The sequence below is a fragment of the Hydra vulgaris genome, chromosome 13 (genome assembly GCF_038396675.1).
Source record: "Hydra vulgaris chromosome 13, alternate assembly HydraT2T_AEP".
In the NCBI taxonomy this organism is placed as follows: Eukaryota; Metazoa; Cnidaria; class Hydrozoa; order Anthoathecata; family Hydridae; genus Hydra; species Hydra vulgaris.
The window spans coordinates 47,404,017-47,412,500 of record NC_088932.1 but is presented as its reverse complement, the minus strand read 5'-3'; positions in this window follow the sequence as shown (position 1 = coordinate 47,412,500).

The window sequence follows — 8,484 nt, the reverse complement described above, 5'->3', positions numbered from 1 at the left end:
GTAATGTTGTCATATTCGTTAGATATGCTAGTCGCGGGTTTCTCTTCTAAGTATTCATCAAACACTTTAGTTGACTGAACAATGTTAGATGCAAGAGAGGCGCCTACATTAACAAAATGTTTGTTAAATTCTTGACATTTCACTTGTTATAGTTTTCACTGGTTTTATTTTTTTCACTTGTTATAGTTTTGTTGTTAATAACTACTTTTTTTGGTAAGCAAGAGAGTTTCTTTTTCTCTCTTTCAGTTACTTCATTTATAATAGACCAAGTTTTCTTGATATCAAACTTTTATCCAGCTGGTTAGAATAGTATTTTATTTTAGTTTGTTTTAAGTTATTTTGATAAAAATTTTTATATGATTTGTACGCATTTTTGTCATTTTCCTTTTTAGATTTTAGAAATTTTATGTAAAGCTTTTGTTTTCTTTTTGATGATTTTATCAAACTATTTGTCATCCATGGGTTTTTAAATTGTTTGTTTTTTATTTCAGTGGTTGTTTTTGGGCAGACATTGTCATAAACATTTTGAAAAGTATTCAAAAAATTGTCAATTGTCAGCTTAATTACTATATTTTCAGGATAGTATAGCTTTAAGACACTAATTCGCGTGGTTTGTTTAAAATTTAAAATATAATCAGACGGGGTAATGTTGGTCTACGTATGTGAAATATTAAGATATGCCATTATACTAATGAAGTTGTTGTAAATAACATTATAAACCTATTAGTTTCATCAGATCTAACAATTTATGTGTTTGTATAAGCTCAAGAGCTGTTTAACATTTATGTATGAAATTTAAAACTTATGACTAATCAAGAAATACGTGTATTTATTTGTATAAAACAATATGTTCACTTAGATAAAACAAAATTTTATATAAGACCTATTTGGTGTTATATTATTTTATTTTGTGATATATTATGATTTATGCCAATTTATTTCATCTAAAATTTAACATATTTTTCATAAACATTACTTTGGAAAGTATTTAAAAACGCCTTTACAATTTTACAATTTTTTTATATACGAAAGTATATAAAAAAATTGTAAAAAGTACAACGCTGATAGTATGGAAAGAGCTATTATGTAAGTATGTGAAAAAAAAAAAAAGACTATTTATCATACTGGTAAAGAATGTTCTATTTCAAACAAAACATTAAAACGAAGAATAAAAAAACAAGAACTTGATGCAAATAAATATGAAGGTCGAAAAAGAGTGTTGCGTGATTATGATGAAACTATGGTTTTAGCTGCGACTCAGTATTGTCAAAAATATGGTCTTCCATTAGATTTTTTTGACATTTGTAATCTAGTAGCCCAATTTTGTACAACAATGAAGATAAAAACTCCTTTTAAAAATGGAATTCCTAAGAAAGATTGAATAATTTCTTTTAGGAAGCGCCTTGTTGATAAACTGTGGTTAGGTAAACCTGAAATACTTACAGAGCTAAAAGTTTGACACATGAAGTTGTATACTAGTTTTCTACTATTTTATCTGATGTAATTCATAATGACCACATTGTAACAAGTAGTATATACAACCTTGATGAGACTAGGCTCTACACAAGCCACTTAACAAAAAAAGTGTTTGTACATCCAAAAAGCAAAGGTTCATTTGAACTGGCTGCTTCTTCTGGTAAAACAGTGTACTCTGTGCTGTTCTGTGTGTCTGCAGATGGAAAATATCTACCAATATTTGCTGTTTTTAAGGGAAAAGGTCATCTGTATTCTAAATGGATAGAAAATGGACCACCAGGATGTGCTTTTGGGGCAACATCAAGTGGATGGATACAAGACTATCTGTTTGAAAACTGGTATTTTACTTGAATTTCTATTACCTTGATGCTTTTTTTTTTTAACTTTTTTTTACTTTCCATTTTTTTATTTATGTATTAACACTGAATATTCTTTGTTGTTCATTAAGTCATTATAAACGATTCAATAGAAGTAAATACTTTCTTTGTTTAAGTTTGTGGAGCACTTTACACCTTTTGTTGACCAAGATCAAGCTCTACAAATCTTATTTGTTGACCAAGAATAATCAGCTGAAATTTATAGCCCTAAATCTCCAAGATTACAAATACTAAAATCTACTATGCAAGAAACTTTAAGGTCAATCACCTGCCCTAATATACAAGCAAAATGTGGACAACTTATTACAAATGAAAAAAGTCAAACGACGATTACTCGAGAAACATAAAGGATAACAACCAAGTTTAGAAAAATGTACAAAAGCTATTATCTCTACTAAAATATCCAAGAAATATCCAAAAATATTCAAGAAGTGCCTAAAATAGCATGAATGTTACTTCAAAAATAAAGAGATTGAAAAAGTTGTTATTTTTTTATGTAACAGATTATTAAAACATTGTTTTTTTCGCCGAAAAAAATCAAGGGCTTCCTTTTTTCTTTTTTGTTTTGTTTGTTTTTTTGTTTTAAAAAAGTTTCTTTTTTTCTTATTTAAAACACTAAAATAATTGAAAAAATTTAAGTGATACTTACACTGCCCTGATAAGAAAGAATATAGTGATTCAATTCTCAAGAAAATTTTTTTGGGGGTAAAACTATTTATTATTATTCTTTTGACCTGGTTTGTAACAACGAATACCGTATGTGATCTTTAAATATCTGTTTTAGATGTTTTAATTCACAACATCTGCAGGAAATATAGCCAAACTTCGTAAGTAAACAATTGTAAAAAATGGATATTTTGCAAATACTGTGTTCTTTCTTATCAGGGCAGTATTGTAGGAGTTGTTCTAATTCTTCTATTTAACTTTATTCTATTTTATAAAAGTTTTTAAGGATGCAGATCCCCATTAAAATCAAAAAAAATTTATGAGTTTTTTTTCATTGTCAAATTTAACGAAGAACTTAACGTTATTAGTCATTTTAAGTTAAGAAGATTAATAATAGAGATTAGTAATATTAGTACTACCCAGAAAGAAAAAGACTGTGAACCGTTGTTGTGTTGTGGTTGGATTTTGATCGCGACGCGAGTTAACTGAATTCCAACGACGTTCAAACATTGGCATAACGGTTTTATTCTAACACTTTTCTGTTTTACATTGGAAAAACGTTGGAAAAACGTTGTCAACTAACGTCTCAAATATTATCAATAAAACGACGTTGGAACAATGCTTGTTTAATATTAAGTCAACGTTAGTCATTAAACTAACGTTATAACAACAACTGCAAGAAACCAATAATTAAGTTGAGAATTCGATAACAAAGAAAAGATTTAAAAAGCAAGAAAGTGACAATAGGGGTCATCCATAAATTTATAGACGACCCCATAGACTTTAAAAAAACAGAAAATAAAAAAATGTAAATTATATAATTCTGGAAAACATGAAAACCGGAGAGAATTCCAAAGCACTAATGCTTGAGGGAAAAAAAACGTAAATAAAAGTTTTAAAGCATATAGAAATAGTTTCAGTAAAATAATACAACTTAAGTGAACAATTAGTCACACAAGATTGAGCTTTGGTTGATGGAGTAGGATAATAATAACTTGCTTAAGCAGCGACCATGATAGTAATTCTAGAAAGTAAAAAAAAACGCATTTTTACGACAATACTAGAGAGACTCTAGCTTAGTTACAAGAGCACTTCCAATAACATTTAGAACTTAGACTTTGTTTAAAGAGAGAGGGTCTCTTTTGATGTACAAGCTTATATATTACAATAGTATTCGACAATAATATAAGGAAAAAGAACAATAAAGGAAATTTGTAGAAGTAGAGAATAAAATCTAGAGGCGAGCAAAATAAAGAGATGTAACTTTAGCAGATGCTAAAGATGCATCATGGTTGTATAAATGGTTTTCATGAGAGGTTTGTAGGAAATAATAATCCGAGAAGATATAAGGTTTTGAATCAGTAAGTGTGTTGCAATTCATCGATATAAGAGTATTAACACTACTGCAATAAACATTACCAGTTTTGTTCGAATTAAAATCTCCACAGAGAAAAGATTAGATTTAAGATCGACTACCTCTTCTAAGCAATGAAAAAGTGATGAATTTTTGTCATTACTGGGGTAACAAAATGAAACGAAGTGCGATAAAACTCGGTTTTATATACTATCAAAAACCTAAAGAATAAGGTTTTCAGATTGAGGTGTATAAAATGTTTTTTTACACTTCAATCTGAAAACAATTGATGAATTAAATGGCATTCCAAAAAAATAAGCTTGTTGCTTATCATATTCTGATAATGACTCAGAGACGAAAGATGCAGTTAGAATAATGATTTAGTTTTGATTTAGATAAATCAAACACATTAAAAAAAATCTTTTACATAAACTAATTATTCTGTTATTTTTTTTTCATTTCACAAACAACATTTTGGTTAAATTTGAGAATTTTATTTTTGTAAAAATGTGGATACTTTAAGATATTTTAAGAATACCCTGAAAGGCTAGTCTTAAAATATCTAAAAGCAAACAACAAGTATCCAAGTATTTGAATCTAAGACATAAAGCAACCCAACTAGCACGCATACTTTGGTAAAATGTTTGAACAATCTTGCGAGTTGCGTTGACACAACATTGGTTGCCTACGTTGTTTTTACATTATTTGGGTTACAAATGCGACGTATTAAGCAATAGAAAACCAACGTTGGCACAATTTTGTAATTTAGGATTCTAATATTTTACATTGATTCAACGTTGTATTTTAAGCTGGCTTAAGCTTGATTTGCTTATGTATTTTAATATTAACAGAAGATTTTAACTAAGTTATAGAATTTATATAACTTTTATTAAACTGCAGAGTTGTTAGTCCTTGGCCTTGCCTTTAGGCCAAAAATGAAGGCCTTGGCCTTGAAACTGTTGGCCTTGACCTTAAAAATTTTGGCTTTGGCCTTGATTGTTTTGGCCTAGGCCTTCAAAAAAAAACATTCAAACAAAACAAACAAAAAGCTTTCATACGTATCTGCAAGAATGTTTTCTTATTGACTTCGTAGAATTTTGCGCATAACCTTGGTTTATTTTTACAACATATGGTTTATTGTCATAGCTATTGTTACCTACAGTTTTGTTAATATTTGGCATTAACGTCAGGCAAAAATTTGTAACTCTTGGCCTTGGTCTTGTAATATGTGTCCTTGGCCTTGATACTTTTGGCCTTGTTAATGACTGTTATACTGTATACATAGGATCAACGTTGATCCATATACGTTGTATAAACATTAGATTATATACATTGGTTTAACATTGAGTTTACATCGTAATAACAATCAAGTTTTGCAATGTTTTTACATGCGTTAAACCAATCTAATCTCTAACATAGACAGAAAAAACTGCGGTTATACTTACTAGATATTTTAATTCTTTTTCCTAGTTGCAACCTTGCAAAAAGATTTACAATTTCTAAATAGGGAATGCAATCTTCTCATCATTTTATACATCAGTGAATAAGCATAATTTACACTTAAAACAACATTTAATTTCTAATTGTTTAATTCAATTCCTATTTTGTAAAATTTACTTTTAGATATAAGGACGGAGATAAACAATCGAATTTGCTACGATTTACGGATAAAACCTGGTTATTTTTCTTTAAAAAATAACTAAAAATCTTTTAAGATGGCGGAGAAAGTTAAGGAAACTTTCGAGCAGAATAAAATAAAAATAAATGTTAAAACAGCTACGAGTAAAGAAACTGTTGAAATTTTTGCTACCGCTACTATAAAAGAAGTATGTAGAGTTTCAGCCTTTTCATATTTAAAACAAGAGAGTTTCAAATAGATTATTATTTTCCGTTGGATGTTTTAGAAAAGCATTCCATTAAGTACGTAGCATGAAAATTTTAAAACAATGGTATACTAAAATGTTATACATCATTAGAAAGCCCTTTAATACAGTATTCTAAAGGTGAAAAAATTATAAAAAACAAACAATTAGACAAAAAGTTATGTCGTTTTTAGTACCAAAAATTTGATATGTGGATTTGTTGAAAAAATTGTGGTCAAAATTTAGTTTTTCTTAACCTTAATTGTTATAACTCTGCTAATTATTATCGAAATGCCAATAACTTGGTATCAAAAGATAGGTGTAACAGTGGGCTACAAAATTAAAATGGCCTCTGCTCACTGGGCCTATCCAGGGGCTAGAGGGGGTGCCGAACCATCACCTATACCACCCAAAAAAACATTTTTCTTCCATAATAGAGCGTCTTTTTGTGAAATTAGTCATTTCTATATAACTTTTATTATAATTTGCTCCTACACCACCACCACATATAAAAGGTGTATCTTTGTGTTGGGGTGGATATGAAGGAGATCTATTAATATAAATAAAAATCATATTTTACTACTTTACAATATATACTAGTGATGAATACATTGATTTAGGAAAAGGGATATGTGCCATCCCCCTCCAACCTAAATAAAGTAAAAAAAAAGGCATAAAATGTGATTATGTATAGAATTTTATATAAAAAATAAATAAAATTAATATAAGAAATTAACATAAAAAAATATCTTACCACATTACAAGACTCTAGATATAAGCTAAACATATTTTACCACATTAAAAGACTCTAACTGCAGTTAGTATCCAGGGGGCTATAAATTTTTATTGACCTCTAACCACTTGATGTATTAAGGGGGCTAAATGGGGCCAAAAATGTGCGGCCGTGGCGCAGTGGTTAGAACGCTTGCTTTATTAGCAGGAGATCCAGGTTCGAAACGAGCTCTGGACATATTTTCGCGTCACGGTAAGGAAGGAGGCGTGAACTTCCTGGTCAAATGCACTTCCGCGGTGCTCTGTGACAAGACCGTTAGGACTTCTTGGGGCACCAAAAAAAAAAAAAAAAAAAAAAAAAAATAAAAATATGCAATAGTCAACTGCTTCTGAATCATTTTCATCTTTTTTCCAGTAAGAAATAGTATAAATTCTGTCTTCTTTTCTTTTATTTACTTTTTCTACATGTCCATCATACATGACAGACTTATCAGTTACATACCTTTTATGGGAGAGTTCTCTGCCAACAATTCTTTCTGACATTATGTCACCTAAGTCTTGAAGTTGTTTGGTAGATAAGTGCTTGTATAAATTTTTCATATCATTAAAAGATAGTTGACGCAGGTCTTGTTCAAGCTTTCTTTTTTCTTTTTCATCCATTTTTTGCCTTTTGCATGTCTTTCTTTTTGAAATTTCTGCTCGTAACGCAGTATGGTTTAACCGATTGTTTAGCCGTTTTTTACGAGCTGCTTGCATTGACCACTTAACTACATCTTCTCTAGATACTTGGTCAAGACTATCTAAATAATCCATAGTCTCATTCTTTTTTGATCTCATTTTGCAAGATATATAACATATTGTTGTATTAGGGGGATCTACATTTAGCTTCACTTAACATACCCATTAACTCTTCACTATCTATGTTGTGAAGCCTTGTACTAGCTGTCTCCTCTTTGAGTGTCGCTGTAATGGAAAGGGAGAAATATCTCTAATATTGACGTTTCAAAACATCCATTATCGCAATAAGACAAGCCAATCATACCAACAAGCTGCTCATCAATGGAGCATAAATTATTTATAGGTTCTAATACATTTGGTTTAAAACAATTTCCAAAAAAATCATTTTTTCTTTTTAACAGTGCACTTGGATTAGAAATGCAACTTTTAACTGTTTGCAAAACACCGTCAACTACCTGGATACCGGCAATATGATCAAAACTTGCTTTGTCAGCTGATACATAAAATGTTATCATCCAGGGTCCAGTGAGTAGTTTGGAAAATATTGCTAGCATGTACATTTCTTTTATGGCAGTTGTATTGCAAAACGCTGATTGCAGTGCTGTTTGAAGAGAGCCACATTTTACTATTTCAATAGTCAGAAAGTCTTTAAAAGCACTGTAGTGTTTTATAAAGATGAAACAAGTACGAAAAAGAATGTGAAGACAATTGCCACGATATCTTGGAATTATACCTCGTGGCAGTTTTTTATTGTATAAAAAGTTAAGCCTTCAGGATCACCCTTGCCATCATTAAACCTTAATTTGTTCATTGCTAAAACAATTTTAACGGCCATACAATCATATCCAAATAATTGGCAAGTTTCTAGTTCCAGAGACTGTAATGCCGAACGACAGGAAATAGCTATTATGTCAAGTGGGTGCAAATGACAGTTTAGCTCATTCAAACTCTTACTCCAGGTTTCACAAATTTTGGTTATAGTAAGATGGTTTACTGCAACTCTGTCTGTCATTGTGTTTGATATATTTGAGATAATTGACCAATTGAGAGAATCGGTCCAAAGCAATGACTTAACATTTATCCTTTGATGTCAAGTGAATGCTGTTGATATGGACACCTTGTGTTGTTGCATAAAACCCAAGAGTCAGATTTTTGTTACCGAAGGCCCATTCTGCAGCTTGTAGGTCAGATATACTGCCAAGCTCACGAGCCATTTGCTCGACAGTAACGCGCTGGGGAATATACAAAATATCAACACCAAAATATTGTTTAATTTTCT